Below are 18,132 nucleotides of genomic sequence, written 5' to 3' on the forward strand. Positions count from 1 at the left end.
TTGCTGTGTTTTATTTCAAGAGTCTGGATACTAAATACATTTTGGAAGCTGCTACTTAGTCTTCTGTTCACACCTTTACCAAGCATTACAAGTTGGATGCCATGTCTAGAATCCAGGTGGCTTTTGCCAGGACCATCGTTTATGGGTTTTTGTGAGGGCCCCTCTGTGGCTTCCTCCTCCCATCCTCTCCAATAGCTTTTATACTCTCCCAGTTGTAAAGAAGTACTGCAAAATTGATAAAGGAGGACACAGTACATTTGTGTGAGATTTTACCATAACAGTAGATGCATTACTTCTCACTGTTGCAATATTCTGTCCCTCCCTTCCCTTGCCTTTGTTTTGGCTGAGGGGTTTTTCTTGCATCATTTTCCTCCTCCTCTTCGTCTTCCTGCATGTACATGTTATTACTTTCTTCTTAGGTTGCTCTGGTTCTTTTGGTGGCAATTCAGTTCGGAGTATTAAGCAGTTGTATGTCACGTATGATATGTACCTTATGCCTTGGATATAGGACATATCTCACATATGACAGTTGGATGGTATAAAGGCTATAAATTATCTGAATGAGAACTGAGGGGCAACTCTCTCTTATGGCCTCTACCCTAGTGCTGCAAATGTCTTTGAGGCTCAACATATTGGATCTAATATTTGAAATGGTTGTTTCAAAGATAAAAAAAGATGACAGAATGATTTGCTTGAACATAGTGTCTGGCTATAAATTGTTTTGGAATTTAACTGGAGGAGTGAGCATACAGAAAATATAAGTGATTTGGTTGATCTTTGCATGCCAGTAAAGAACCTTGTGAATAACCTTGAGATAGAGAAATCCTGAATAAAAAAGTTTCTGATGATTATGTAACTAAAGTATGTTGTCTGTAAATTCATCAGTTTAAACTACCAGTTCTTCGCATTTTATGAATAAAGAGGAGACAACCACACAATAGTTTAAAATGAGATCTAATGTGTTCCCAAAGCAGAGCACTTTGTGTTGTAAGGTGACTTAGCAGGGTTTCCTGCTTACAGAAAAATAGAGGTTTACAACGGAAAATAGCTGTATGTGGAAAATCCCGAACTAATGGAAGATCTCAGACCCAAAAACAAAAGTATAGTTAGACACAGCCAAGCTGTTGCTGTCTGTTTGTATAAATAATATGCTATATGCCTAGTCTGTCTATAGAGTTTAATTAGTTAAGTAGCACTGTGTGCTACCTTTTTAACTATGGCTCTTTTATATTTGCTCCACATGATTCTGAAGAAGCTTGCTGTTTTTCTGTCACTCTTTTTTTGATCGCTCATACTGATCACACATTATCATTCCACTGAAGTAGTGCTTCTGATGTTCATTGTGGAACTATGCCTTGCAAGGTTATTTTTTTATTATTTCTTAGTAAGTACAGTGGACTGATAACAGCAGTTAAGCAGGAATATCATGACTCGTGCCAAAACTAATTAATAAACTTGCTCATTAAAATGAAAGGGCTGGTGTGAAAACAAGTTTTTCGTGATTGTTGCTGTAGATTTTGTCAGCAGCAGTAGTTAGCATGTAGCATGCAAGCAACTATATGATTACAAATGTGCCACTTTGAGATTTTTTGAGAATGTCTGAAAGCCACAGTTAGTGGCTCTCAGCTATGTTTCTATACACTTTTATTGACTAAAATAAAGAGGAAATGGGAGTAAGGAAAAGTCAGAAAAGGGGGATCAGCAAGCAGATGGACATAAGAATGCTGGGAAGATGAGTGGGGAAGTATACAAAGGGTGTACCTTTTTGTGTAGTATAGATGCTACTTCTGTGTTTTTTTTTTTAAACTAACAAGCGTAGATGCAGAAGGATGTAAGGAAAAGAAGGTAGAAGTGGGGAAGAAGTAGCATAAAAATAACCGCAAAACACAGACAAATTCCATCAGGAGAGATAGTGACATGGTTAACAATGGATACATTGACATAATAAAAATAAACATAAAACACAGACAAATTCCATCAGGAGAGATAGTGACATGGTTAACAATGGATACATTGACATAATAAAAATAAACATAAAACACAGACAAATTCCATCAGGAGAGGTAGTGACATGGTTAACAATGGATACATTGACATAATAAAAAATAAACATAAAACACAGACAAATTCCATCAGGAGAGGTAGTGACATGGTTAACAATGGATACATTGACATAATAAAAAATAAACATAAAACACAGACAAATTCCATCAGGAGAGGTAGTGACATGGTTAACAATGGATACACTGACATAATAAAAATAAACATAAAACACAGACAAATTCCATCAGGAGAGATAGTGACATGGTTAACAATGGATACACTGACATAATAAAAATAAACATAAAACACAGACAAATTCCATCAGGAGAGGTAGTGACATGGTTAACAATGGATACACTGACATAATAAAAATAAACATAACACACAGACAAATTCCATCGGGAGAGGTAGTGACATGGTTAACAATGGATACACTGACATAATAAAAATAAACATAAAACACAGACAAATTCCATCAGGAGAGGTAGTGACATGGTTAACAATGGATACATTGATATAATAAAAATAAACATAAAACACAGACAAATTCCATCAGGAGAGATAGTGACATGGTTAACAAACGGATACATTGATCTAATAAATATAAACATAAAACACAGACAAATTCCATCAGGAGAGGTAGTGACATGGTTAACAACGGATACATTGATATAATAAAAATAAACATAAAACTCAGACAAATTCCATCAGGAGAGGTAGTGACATGGTTAACAACGGATACATTGACATAATAAAAAATAAACATAAAACACAGACAGATGCCATCAGGAGAGGTAGTGACATGGTTTGATAATGGCTACATTGACATACAGACATAAGGAGGATGAGTGGTGATGGGGGGATTAGACAACAAAGAGGGAGGTGACATATAAAGAAGGGAAAAACCATGACGGAGATAGAGTAGGTAACTCACTCCTGACACCTCACTGCCTAAGTTACACTCAGAAAAGATCAGTCATTTCTGTGACTTCCTAGCTCACTTTGCCTTCCCTCACATGGTGGTGATGCGACTCTATAAATTTCCAGGCAGTGACTGGACTCTGAAAGTTGCAAAAAGACCTTGTGTAGGAGGCCAATGTAGACTTTAAGCTACTGGCCCACTAAATTTCCCCACACACACTTTGTCAACTACTTTCAGGTGATAAATTGTGAACTGGCAACATCACTGGAAGGAACAAGAACACTTGCCTCTGAGAATTGAATGACAGTGGCCACTGGAAATGGCCACCATGTCCCCTTTTGCTTCAGGAACTCTTTAACCTAATGGAGAGGCAGTCTGGGAGGCAGTTGCTGTAGTATTGTGAGATGCTGCAGAAAATGGTAAAATAAATGGATAGACATAAAAGAAACAACCTCAAACTATGAAAAAAGGATAGTGGCATTGGGGGGCAGAAAAAGACATTGATACTCTGTTTCTAATGAGCAGTCTTACATGGGTCTACATTATATTATCAAAAACTGAATTCACCGAACTGCATCTACATCAGAAATGCAGTTCAGCAATTGCGCTCTTGGGGGGGGCTGTACCCCCCACCAGTTATATATACCAACTCCGAGATTGGATTACGGTGAGGAAAGGCAAATTTTCCGATACTCACTGTACCACAATTTCACTATTATCGGTTCGCTAAACTGCATTTTCGATGTAGATGCAGTTCAGCGAATTTAGACTCATCTTACATATATCTATTGTGAGCTAAAAAGCTGCTGGGTATGCTAATATGCCAAGTCCAACAGTTCTGACTAAGAATATAAACTCAAATGCCCTTGTTGGATGATGTGCATTAGCATTATACCTATGGCCAGGGTTGGGGGGTGGTTGTGGCTACAGCAGTGGGATGATGATGTTGGATATAATAGACCATGGAGTTGCCTGTGAATATGCTGTATGGGACAAGGCCAAAGGTATGCCATTTAAACTTGCGTAGTATTACCCTTTATGCAACTCAACATATGTATGAAGCCAGTGTGGTGTGCCAAAGGCAGAGAAGTGATTATAATTGACTGTAATATAACTAGTTATGCACCAGCAGATAGATCAGGAGTACATAAATGTCAGTGCTATGCTAAGCAGAGGTGGTGCATAGTGGGGTGATGCTTGGATAGTATACTGATGTGTACCCCAACCCTGGGCCCCCAAACCCTCCTATTCTTCATCCATCTGATTTAGGCCATTATCCACTGAGCAGGGATGTGATGCACTATAAGGCAGTGTTATACTGTCCCGATGTAGGCAGGAATCATCATGCAACCAAGGAATGTGCATATCCACTGAATAAGCAGATTGTATATATGAATGTGCAAAGTATCATGTAACTTCAGCTTTTCTCATACTGTACAAAAATGTGATGTAGGTATGTAACTATATATGGTTCTCTGATATAACTAAGAAATAATATAACAACAATCATGCTCACCCCTTCTACTCTGGTACCAGAGAGTATTCTCCAGTACTTCCTACTGAACTCAAAAAAAAAAAAAAAAAACAAGAACATCAGCTATATTACACATTATTTAAATATCCAGCAAGTGCCCTTTCTTAACATCCTTGTATAAATAAAAAAGACAAACTGTGTTTTTTCCATTGCAAAGGTCATCTTATTTGGAAAACACTAGGACTCGGTTGTTAATTCTATAATATTCATACATATTACTGAGTGACTTTATTTAAACCATGATGGATCACGTTATATTTTTATGATTGTCACCTATGCCTTTGTACACAGACGTTGCCCTTACCGGTAAGTTTTGTGATGATAATTTCCTGTGTTTTGCTCACTGGTTCTATAAGAATTGCTTCAAAGTATGCGATAAAAAGATTAAACTTATAACATTCAATACATTAAGCGGGATTACTGATTCCAAGAAAATGGATTTTTAATATTTTTATGAAAAGTAAATCTTTACTTATTAAAAAAAGATCTATTACAACCTGTCAACTCCCAATAAAACTGCCAATTGTGATCCATTGAAATTAATTTCCTTTTTAACAGTTTGGATCACTTGGACCATAGTTTATTAATGGTAAAAGTCTCATCAAAAAGACCTCCACATAGGACAGGGGGACTAGAGCTCGTCCCTTGACTAATGACTTATTTGGGTATATTCTCTACCTTGAAAGCTACATTCACTGAAACTGGAATGGATTTGTTAAGTAAAAGGATCATTGATTTGTAACTGATCCATATCAAAACAATATGTAATGCTTTTCATCCATTTGTATTTGTCTTACTGGGATAAAAATATTTTTAATTTATTGGTAGTCATGCTGTATGTCACTGAAATGTACATTGCAGTGTATTGTCACATTTTCCTTAGCAAATGTAAATCACCAACCCTTAGTGATGGGAGTAATCTCCTCACCATATCAGATATTGCAGTGTTTGAGGAAAATGTTATTTTCACAATTAATTTAATTCATAAGCACCACCCCTTGAAATTCTTCTTAAACTAAAATTGCCTTAGATGACATCATGAGACTGTACCCACGATCCCTCACTTCCTACATTGGTGTATAAGCTACTATTTTTTCATGCTAGCTGAAGCAATAAAGGTATCTTATATCCTAGCAAGACAATTTTTCAACTATTTCTCACAAGTGGAATACCCATTCTTGAAAATGTAACGCATTTGATGCTCTGCTAGTGAAACCATCATGTAAATAAGGAGCTGTTCCTCTAAAGAAGTATGGTGTGTCTGATTACCCAGAATGCTTTGACGTTATGTAAATTATTGTCAATATCCAACTTGACATCATTTTGTGGCCATGACCATAAGGATAATCTGAGTCAGCAGTAAAACTAAAACATCAAAAAAGTGTCATAATCTTTGTTTTGTTTTCAAAGTGCTTACTGCTTTTAACATCAGGAGTATATCCAAAAATGAAATTAACTGTAAAATCCAGGGGTATGTGAAGTGTAACAATGCACTTTAATGAACAAGCTCTCTCTCTCTTTCATGCTCCATGTGGCAGCATCTTTCTTACTAAATAGTGTTGGAAGAGAAAAAGCATTCCTCCTTTTATTCTCAGATGCAGATCATTTGATGTCCCTGTAAGTTGGGTAGAAAAAAATCATAGATGTGCCATTGTTTTTTTTAAAAAGGACAGACTAAGAAAGTGATTAGGTGTTTGTTATACATCTTGCTGACTAGTTAAAATAAAGGGTGACCTTTACAATTTGGAAACACGATTTAAAACTTAGAAAGGTAAAGACAGTTAAACCCATTCTTTTTAAGACAAAATGTTGCTTTTAAATAAAGCAGTTATGAGTGGATATAAGTGATCCCTTAATCTAATGCCCCATGAGTTAATTCACATCGGAAGCCTTCTATAACACAGGGATATAAATAGAGAAAAACTTTTATAGTATAAAGAAATAGTCGAGAGGCATTGTACAGCTTTTCAGGAGTATATGCGATATATATATATATATATATATATATATACATACACACACTGGGTAGGTACATGTACTTTTGGGTGAATGTTGGAAGCTCTATTTTTAATTCTCAAGGAGAAAGGTTTTTAAGGTCTATTTGATGGACTTGTTTTTTTCCTCTCTCTGCTCTAGCAGATCACATTTTATATAGTTTAGAAAACCAAAAGCAGACTGACTAAATGACTATTTTGGATGCCATGTACTCTGTTGCTTCACAGAAAGCATGCATTCATGATGGCCTGCAGATTTACTTGGGAAGATTAGAACTTCTGATCTAAGATATTGCCCACATATTTGTACTTCATTTTGAAAAGAGATATTTTCTACCTGGAAAATATTGATTAAAGGGAGATGAAATCCAGATCACTGGAGGCCTTATTTTTTAGTTAGTTTAGGAGAGTGAAGACTTTGTGAGCAGCATTATTGTTAAATATTGAAAAAGCAACCATCACTACTGCTCTTCAACATACTGTATAAAACTATGAAGTGAAACATAACATAAAGATATGTGATATGCATGCTTCTGTATTGCTTGGTTGTCAACCTACCATCTTAAGAGCTCTCTAATTTCAGAACTTGAAAGCTGGATACTATTTTTTCCCTTTTTAGGTACCCAAAAATGTTTCTGTTGTAGGTGGCTTTAAATTTGCCTTTCAGTTTCCTTTATCAACCTACCTAAATAAGAAAGCAATGGTCCAGCATATATTTTTTTCCATATACTGATTATTATGGCATACTGTCATCAGGTGAACATGCTTTTAAAGAAGGTCAGAATATCATGGCTGCATTTTGCATGATCTCTTACTTTACAATAATAATATTGAAGGATGGAGGAGTATCTCTTTCATGAACCTTTCTTTTTTCCTAGACTTGAAAAATCTTTCATAGTTTAAATCACATCCTACTTTAAGGATAACTTTTCAGCTAAGCTTTGTTCCATATCGTGCCACTAGTTTAATAATAATTTGGTCAGAAGAACAATAGCTGCTAGAACTGATAATGTGTTCTAATTCTGCATGGTCAATTGTGCTACTGGAAGCATATCTCACGTCTGTTCTTCAATATATGTTGATTTCCCTGTTTTTAGCAATTTCTTGTCTGCTAGAAAAGTCAGAGTGGAATCTTTATGTTGGCAAATTAGGCCAAATGAGCTCTGGTTAATCTATCAGGCTGCAACAGTATAAAATGAAATCTATAATTTTCAGAGAATTGGATTTGATTAATTCATTAGTCATTCAGTGAAATTGCATGAAATAAATTAAATTAAAATAAAAAATATCTGTTAATGAACTACAGGAGTGCAAAGTTATGTTACCAGTTAAGGACATCCACTCCTCTTTTACTAGTGACCTTCAGAGGCTTTATATTATGTCAATCTCAAACTCAGGTATGATCAGTAATCAAGTAATATCTTAATTTAAAATATATTGAGTCAATATTTATGACTCTGGTAAAGTTAGTCTTAACATAAAAAAGAGTTAATCACTGCACTTTAATGTGAGCCCTGACTATATTGCCTGGGGTATGCTTGCAGCACAATAATGGGCTTTCTTCACTTTGAGCAAGATCTGCAGGTTTATAAGCCTGTCGAGCTGCATAAAGCACTATTTTGTTGCATAGCAGAAAGCCCTCTGGCTATCTTTGAGAGAATGATTAGGTATTCCATGAACTGTCCTACTTTCAGCCTAGATCGGCAAGTTTATACCAGAGTCGAGCTATATGGAAAGCAATTGTTTTAGGCCACAGAAAGGCTGAATACTCCCTGTTGCTGAATTCATCTGTCTTTTTTCAAATATTCTTACTTTCCAAACCAAAATCCTAAACATTAAATTGAGATATTCTTCTTGGGGTTGGAGCTAAGATTTGTAAAATTCTTTGCTAAACTAGTGTTTGTCTTTGATATCTGCCTTTTGAAGACATTGCATAGTGAATGATGATGAACTTGTCACTGACATCAAATAACTTTGCTTCTTTTACCTTTACGGTAGTAGTATGTATTATGCGCATTATTCTAACTTTTAAGGCTCCAACAATGTGAGGATTACGCAGCTTTTCAGCTTTATAGTTTTACTAAAATTTGTTTATCTTATTCTGCTTCATTGAGGTGACTAATTCCGTTTGCTTTGCTAGTGGATAGGAACATGAATTTGTGTTAGCTGTCTGTAATACATCAGTATATTTTCACTTTCCATTATGTACATATTGTTCCTGCACTTGTTTTGATATAATTTGTGGAGAAAACAGACTCTGTGTGTGTCAGTTCACTTTATTTTATCTAACTGCTTGTTAACTGTGTATGCTGGCAGGTCAGTTAATTCTCTTCAGCCATGACCCACATTTCAAGTGTAACAGATGACCGTTACATGCACATTAACAATGACCATGGATATAAAAAGTTTACACACCCCTGTTAAAATGCCAGGTTTTTGTGATATAAAAAAACGAGACCACAATAAATCATTTCAAAACATTTCTCACCTTTAATGTGACCTATAACCTGTACAATTCAATTGAAAAACAAATCTGTTGGAAGAAAAATATAAAAAACAAAAAATTTACAATATGCTGGTTGTGTAAGTGTGCACACCCTTAACTAATACTTTTTTGAAGCACCTTTTTAATTACAACATTCAGTCTTCTTGGGTAGGAGTCAATCAGCATTGCACATCTTGACCTGGCAATATTTACACACTCTTCCTTGCAAAAGCACTCCAAATTTATCAGATTGCAAGGGCATCTCTTATGCACAGTCCTCTTTAGGTCGCCCCACAGATTTTCTATTGGATTTAGGTCTGGACTCTGGCTGAGCCATTTCAAAACATTAATTTTCTTCTGGTGAAGCCATTCTTTTGTTGATTTGGATGTATGCTTAGAGTCATTGTCATGTTGATAGGTGAAATTCCTCTTCAACTTTCTAGCAGACGGCTGAAGGTTTTAGGCCAAAAGTGACTGGTATTTGGAACTGTTCATAATTCCCACAACCTTGACTAAAGCCCCAGTTCCAGCTGAAGATAAGCAACCCCAAAACATGATACTGCCACCACCATTCTTCACCGTGGGAATAGTGTTCTTTTGGTGATGCAAAGTGTTGTTTTTGTGCCAAATGTACCTTTTGGAATTGTGGCCAAAAAGTTAAATCTTGGTCTCATCAGACCATAACACATTTTCACACATGGTTTTGGGAGACTTGATGTATTGTTTTGTAAATTTTAGCTGGGTCTGGATGTTTTTCTGTGCAATAAAAGGCTTCCATCTTGCAACTCTACCCCATAGTCCAGACATATGGAGAATGTGGGAGATTGTTGTCACATGTTGTACACAACCAGTGCTTGCCAGAAATTCTTGCAGCTCCTTCAGTGTTGTTGTAGGTCTCTTGGCAGCCTCCCTGACCAGTTTTTGTCCTGTCTTTTCATCAGTTTTGGAGGGACATCAGTTCTTTGCAATGTCACCATTGTCCCATATTTTCTCCACTTTTTGATGACCCTTTGCACTGTGTTCCATAGTATATCCAATGCTGTGGAAATTTTTTGTACCCTTCTCCTGACTGATACCTTTCAGCAATTAGATCTCTTTGATGCTTTGTAAGATCTCTGCGAGCCATGGCTTTTGCTGTAGCAGACAACTGAGTAAATGTCAGGAAAATCCTGCTAGGACAGCTGAACTTTATTTGGGGTTAAACAGAGGCTCTTTAATTGATGGCAGGTGTGTACCCAACAAGACTGAATGCTGTAATTAAATCAAAAGGTGCTTCGACAAAGTACTAGTTTAAAAAACAGCATATTGTACATTTATTTTTTTATGTTTTTTTCACCTAACAGGTTTGTTTGTTTTTCAATTGAATTGTACAGATTATAGGTCACATTAAAGGTGGGAAAAGTTTTGAAATTATTTATTGTGGTCTCTTTTTTTATTTTTTATATTACAAAAACCTTCTTATAGCCACTGTATAGTGTAAATTATAAGCGTCACTATCCAGTAAAACTAAAAATCAACATTTCAGAATTTTTAGTAGAAGATATCAAGGCATTTGTTTCCTGTCATCATTGCAAAAGCAGAAGACATTTTTAAATTCTATATGGTAATGAATAGAAAATAACTAAACAGAATATGAAATCTTTTTGCGGTGTGCAAAACCTTTCATACCTCCTTGGTTGGAGTGCTTGAACTCTTTCACCCTTTACTGATATCATCAACTCCTAGACTGCGGCAGTTTGGGGAAAAATTGAATTTCACATGCATTGACCTCAATCCAACTGAATTTATTTTCATAATTAGCTTTAACAACAAACTTTCTTTCAAAGCCATTATTTTCTACAAGCTTAACCAGTCATCAGATAAATAAATGCACACACAAGTGCAAACTGCACATATGCCACAACAACCCTTGTGTGAGGTATTTAGCTAGAGGGAGTGGAAATAATTGCAGCAGAGCAGGAAAGGTATGGGGGAGTGACCAAACAACAAGCAGATACGTGCAGATAAATGCAAGAATAACCAAAGCCAACTGCACAAACGAGAAACCCACAACACCATGATTGTAGCAGGAAAATAAAATCTTTAACTTGAAATAAGTTCAATCACAAGGCCACAGAAAGAACCTTAATAAAAACTTTTAAAACCATGTTAAGTGCTTTCATCTTACTGCTTTTCAGACTTCATCAGAACTAATCATGCAAACATCACCAGCTTTAAATACTAAGTAATTATTTCTTAAAGAGGAAGTACCCAGTTTAAATATCAAGTAATACAAAATGTATTGATAAAATATAAATTCCAAAAATACATTAAAAATACAAACAAATACAAATAATTAATTGCCCTTAATTTCAAGACAGTGTCAATAGAAATACAATCATTTACCCCAGGTGCTAGCTTTGCCCCTAATAATAACTGCCGGAATAATTCACAGTACTCAGTCCTATTTTCCAAAGCCGTTCCTTAGGGTCCAAAGCTACCTTCTCTAAATCAAAGTACAAAAAGTTACTATACACACTTACTTTTCTGTGTTTAGCTAATACATTGTTATCCGTACCTCTTTTGATGTCATATAGATGTTCGTAAATATGTTTGTGATATTTTGTTTTTTCTGACATAAAAAGCTGGACATACTCCCCAGGTGGCTAAATATATTGACCCCCTTACTATTACAATTATAAAGTTTCTTGGTGATTAAATTCTTGTTCTGAACAGGGAGAAAATAGTCTGACTAATTTAAGATATACAGGCACTGATTACAGGAACCACAATTAAATGTGCCAATCCTAGTTTTATTTGAATTCAATGTACAGGGGGTTCTAATATCATATAACTCTTTAAAATGTTTACCCTTCTCATAACTACTACAGAATCATTTCAAAAAAGAGCTGAAGCATTAGGAACAGCCCTGAATCTCTTCCAGTATTTCAGTATAACATTTTTACCAACTTATTATGATAATAGTCTAGGAATAGGGCTCAACTAAAATATGTATATTTTGTTACTATTATTATCCAAGCTGTCCATAGTGATCTTACGTTGAGATATTTTATCCATAATTGGAAAATGTTTCTTACCAATTCCCAAAATAACTTCACGCTTGATGGGATTAATAAAAAATATTTGGATAACCCCTTTCCATAAACAACCTAGAAATAAAATCACACTCAGAAAATCGTCATATTCAGATGTCATTCTGGCAACTCATATAAATTGTCCTTTTACAATATTCTGTTTTTGAGATAGGGTGTGTTCACACTAGAAAAATGGGGATTGGGGCTGGCTCACACTTCAGTTGGAACACCAGCAACACAGTGAGAGGTCAGCAGCAAACAGAATACTGGAACATACCATCCAGAGTATAGCTCTCAATTTTTTTTCAGGAATCATGGGAAAAATAATAAAATAATGAATGACAAGGCCCCAAATCAGGACAATTTTTAAATAGTACTCTAGTTCACTTAAAAAGTTAATGGAACTATGTCATGCATTTTCTGAACAACAAGAAGTATAAACTCAAATGTTTGCATTATCGACTGACAGTGATCCTCAATAATTTACCAGAAAATCAAACATTTTATGAGGGATTGGACAAGATATAAGACAAAATCAAGGATGCTCTGAAAAATCAGGGATAGCTGAGAGTTATGTCAGGGGGACAGATTCTAAAGCAAGGCCCTTTGCTTCTATTCTATGGGTTCTGCTCTAAGAACAGATCTTGATAATTTTGTCAGTTCTGGAAGGCCTATAAAAAAGGTCAACAGTCTACTGGAGGTAATCCTGAGGAAAGCTTTTAGAAAGATCCATGGTATGGAAACAAAGGAATACAAGAGATTCTAGAGCTAAAACTCTTCTTACTTGAGACAAGTTATGGATCATGATATTAGTGACAAGATCATGTTGGAGTGATGCATAGCAGTCATTCTGATCAGGAAGGGTAGAGGTGACAGGAAGATACACAGGCAGCAAATTGTCAGGGTTAACTCCTCCTGCAGTCCCTGAAATATTTTTTTTCAAATAGAGGGTTGTGGACTGGGGGAATGGAAATGAGTGGTGGAGAGGAATCCACAAAGGCTTTCAAAGGGATTGGGATAGGTGAAAAAGGGTAAGGAGGATGGTATGGATGGAAGGGGAGACAGAATATCAAATACACTTAAAATGGTGCATTATATAGGGTTTTTGTCTCCTTTTGACATCAAGCAAATTTAATAGAACTTCCTCCACTGTGCAAGACTGCTGAAAGAGCATTAGCTATATATATATATATATATATATATATATATATATATATATATATATATATATATATATATATATATATACATATCAGTTTGAAGATCCATGAGGCTCACCCCTAAATGAGATATGATGCAATTCATTCAAAATATTTTAGTAACAGACCACACGACAGCTTCAACAAGAATATCTTGTTGATTACAGGAATGCTTTTTATCTTTTTGTCTTCCCTCATCTATTATTAGAAACAGCCATCAGTAGCCCTCTCTCAGGTTGCCTTTGATTAATTTGTATGAGCTTCCATGTTTACTTCACTTAAACAGAGGAGTATATTGAAGGATATATCTGAATACATTCTCCATTAGCTAAATCTACCTTGCTATGATGATATGCCTGCAGTAACAGCAGTAAATGTTAGAATCCTAGTATTCATTCTGCTAGATGACCAAAACTGTATCTCTTATTTAGATCATTGGCAATTAACTATACATGTCTTTTATTCTTTATAAAAATCATTGTTTCATCTGCAGGTTTATCCTTTTTATCTGTATGGCAGATGCATCTGATACAGTCGACAAGAAGATGACCAGATGATTATACTTAGGCACTTTAGTGTGTTTTAGTGCTGTACTGCTTTGCCTTGTTTTGATTTTGCTGTTAAAAGTAATACAGATGTTTATTAAAAAATGTGTGATGCGATTGCAATGGAGGTTTACCACTTATAGCATGACACGAGACCCAATTTAAAAAATTGTTTTTTAATTCTTTACATTTTCTGCAATTGAAAGCATGCTAGATAAGTTTGATTAGGAGTTATGGATTCTACTAAAATCACTTGCTTACTACAGTAGTTTTTTTCCAAAGATTGCCTTTATTAATTATGCCAAAAGATACGTCAGTATAATGATATTACAATGTTAATATGTTAAGTACACATAACTTCTTGGATACTAAATGCATTTTATCTGTTTTTTTCTTTGTTTTTTTTAAAGTTTTTCATCTTTGTTTAACCTCAAATGTAAGTTGCTGGTGCAATAGGGTAGTTTTTGTTTTAATATCAATTTTTGAAAGCAGCTTCTGTTCAAAGGTGGCTTCTAATTAAAGATATGTAGTCGTTAAAGATATGTAGTCTTCTTAAGAATTCTTTGTCTAAAATTAGGAGTAAAACAATAGTTTGAGATTCACAGCCCAGTGCTGTGAGCCTTCTCATAAAAAATATTTAGAATTACCAATCCAGTGACTCAGCGGGATAAAGCTCTGACTATGGCCCAAGTAACCCTTGTTCATTTAGCAACTCGGCTGACTGACAGAGTGGCAAGGGGAAGGATGGCATGACCATCCCTGGGGAGAGCAGTGACATGGCTGTCTCCTGCAGCATTCCCTGGTGGAGGTTGAGGACATCATATTGGAGGAAACATGGTTCAGAAGAGGAGCTACTGCAGCATCACCACTGCATGCCTGCCCTCAGATGTAACCATGGGTATTGAGAGGAGCGGGAGTGGGTAGGGCATAAATGGAAAAAAAAAAAAACAATGTTTGTGGATTTACAGGACAATGGGGAGGGGGTGCAGTAGCTTGTAGACCTTCTGAGGATGTGGGACACTTGGTAGCAGTACTGTAAAAATGATATAGGGGAGGAAAAATATTCAAGAAGTTCACTGCACAAGGTTGCTTATAGAAAAGTAGTAATTCATCATGCTTTACCTTGGGGTCTTCCTCAGTTATCACTATGATCTGTGCTGCATATCTGTGAATCTAAGCCACAGATGTAAAACTTTTTCAAACAACATGTAACATGTTATCAAACTGTGAAAATGATCATCCCCATACTGTTCAGTGGTTTCTAAATGGATGGGGTTTCAATTCATTTAAGCGATAAGTATTCCCATAAAATATCACTAAGGGGTGCATTTTTTATTTGTAAACCATTACTGATTTAACATGTTTGGCCTTTTCTCTTTTTTCTGTTGTTGTACAACTGTGAGGTTGCATCTTTAAGTAAGATAGGTGTAGGGACTGCAGAAATACTACAGTTAGAATTATAAGATTTCTGATATACAATGAGCTACTCAACAAATTCCAACGTAGTCTCACAGAAAGTAGGTAACCAGATCCATATCTATGACTTCATCACCAAGAATGCTATTAGAGATAACTCATGTCCACTGCCATATCTTGAGTCCCAGTCACTCAAAAATCACTGCCTTGAAGCCACGGACTTTAGTGTCTTACAGCTAGCATGGGCTGATGCTCATGCAAAAATTTTGAATATGAACTTAGGCCAGGGTATTCAGCTATGTAGACAGAGTGCAGCTGCAACACCTTGCCAAACACATTATCTGAGTTTGAGCAAGGTAAGTGTGTAAGCCATGGGGAGGGAATGGCAGTGTAGTTTAGGGTTTTACTCAGTGATCAGGAGGGGGTTAGGTTTAGGTATGGGAGATTTATGGCCAAAGAGTGGGAAGGGAATTTTTGATTAGGGAATGACTAGGGAGTTTAGGTTTGCTAAGGCAGAGTGAAGTTTTAGGTTTGGGGAGTGATTTGGGACATTAGAGTTAGGGAGTAGAGTGGAGTTTAAGGTTTAGGGAATGATTAGGGATATTAAGTTTAGAAAGGGGGACTGGAGTTTTAGGATTAGATTTATGAAATGAATAACAATTTTAAGATTAGAGTTAAGGCTCTGGTAGAACAGCACAGTTTAATTGGGTTGAACAATAGGAAATTAAGTAAAACTAGTCTAGTGGGATTTAGGGCACTTGACATTTAGAGTCAAGTAGCAGCAAGCCAATGTGTCATGAGATAGTAACATAGGAGCACTTGCAGTAGATGTAGGTAACCTTGTGGATGTGGTCTAGTGAGATTTTAGCAAACAAATTAACTAGGTTCAATATTATAGGATTCTGGTAAAATAAGAGAGGAAAGTGTGGGTAGTAAACTATATATGCAGGTCTAAAATTGGACAGATAAGACAAAACTGAAGGGAGTAGCTGGGAGAAGGTAAATTCTGTAGATTTGGTCCTCATCCAGCTCAATTTACTGTGTTCATCTCTTAAATAAGGTAGGGCATGGAAAACACAAGTCTACAGTGATGACAGCAATGTTGGTGAAGTGACCTTAGGTGAAGAAGCAATCTTGAATGGAACCTAAGAACACTGAATACATGGTAGGATAGATGACAAGCTCACTTTAACCCATCTGATATGTTATACTTAACTTGCAGAATAGTAATAAAAACAAAGAATATGCAACTGAAAGAGCTTAGGAATCCAAATCTGGAAAATGACTTTGTATTTATTATTATGAAAATAAAAAACGTTGGGCTCAATATGAAAGGTTGGCAGCAACCACAACAGTTGAAATAATGGAGTATTATGGGCAGATGACTCAAGATACAAGACTGTGATAATGCTTCTGTAGCACTTTCTAGGTCATGGTTGGAGTTGTCAGTGGTCCTCTTCAGGCTTTCCATGGAAATGGCGATTGCCATCCTGGAGTCTGTGATACAAAGATTGCTATCCTGGAGTCAGGGACGGTGATGGAAAATAGCTGTGATATATGATTAACTTTTTCAACCTTAGCTATAGAATGGTAGGACCACGTGATAAGAATACATAAGGCACTGAGGGATAACAAAGGTGGGATTATTCTGGTAAGGTAATAGGTAGGGCTGAGCATGACCAGCAGTTAGAGGATGCAGTTTAACTTTGACATTATGATATATATTTCACAGGGAGGCATTGTTGAGTCACTAATGAAATGGCTGTCTTGTCTGCAAGCTGTGACTCTGGGAGTGAGTTAGGTGTAAATAAACTTGGAAGGTAAGGCCAAGGTAGTCGTAGAAGAGACTATGTCAGAAAGATCATGGGGTTCACTGCATGCAGATTTGTAGTGGTTCATTTGCAAGTAAGGATAAGATGCTTGTTAAGATTTTGCTTATTTGGAAGGTGTAACAAGTGGCATGAGGATCTTGTAAGCTGAACTTTGGGGCATCTGGAAGGAAGCTGGTGGCATTATCCAGCACAACTTCAAGCAGTACAGTGACACAGCTGAAACAACAAGATGAGCAGTTCCTTAGAGTCTCTGTTAATTAATTTGAGGATTTAGAAATTGTAGCCAAATAGTAAAGGGAGAAGAGGGTTGGATATTTTTCTTGAACCATTAGCCAGGGCAGGCAGAAGCTTCATACCTAGAATGGCCACATGGAGCTTCTGCCTGCCTTAGCTAATCAAGCTCCATACTTATACTGTCAAAATGGGTCAAACCCATTAGACTGGAGGAATCATCATCATCGTCAACCCCCATTTACTACAAGGGGTCAAGATGTCACGTTAACTGTCAGTTCAATGCCACGCTCTTACCTTTTTCAACACTCATGCCTGATCATTACAGATCTTATCTCACATGATCCATCCACCTCTTTGCTGGATGCCCTCATTTCCTTGTACCTTCTTCCTGTCTATCCCAAATCTTCTTTACCAAATTGTCTTCTGCATTTCTATACTTGGGCCAAAACCACTGTAATCTGTTCCCTCTGATCTTTTCTGCAATTGGAGCTACTTTGTTTTCTTCTTTATGTCCTCATTTCTTAATCTATCCCATAATGTGCATCCTACCACCCATCTCAAACACTTCATTTCCATCCTCATCTGCTCTGCCTTAAATGCCCAGGTGTCTGTACCACAAAATAATACTGGTCACACCAATGTTTTGTTCACCTTACTTTTCAGCTTCTTTGACATTCTTTTGTCATACAATACACTTGATACTATCAGTTGGCTGTAGTCTCTCTGATTCCAGCTTTGACCTCTTCATTCAGACATTCCCTTCTCCTTGGCCACTCCTCCCACATAGTTGAAGCTGTTCACCTTTAAAACTATCTTTCTTTCTTTCTCACTTCTCTGCTTCTTATGATTTCCCC

Source organism: Protopterus annectens, chromosome 14.part0 (genome assembly GCF_019279795.1).
Source record: "Protopterus annectens isolate FY-2018-M chromosome 14.part0, PAN1.0, whole genome shotgun sequence".
In the NCBI taxonomy this organism is placed as follows: Eukaryota; Metazoa; Chordata; order Ceratodontiformes; family Protopteridae; genus Protopterus; species Protopterus annectens.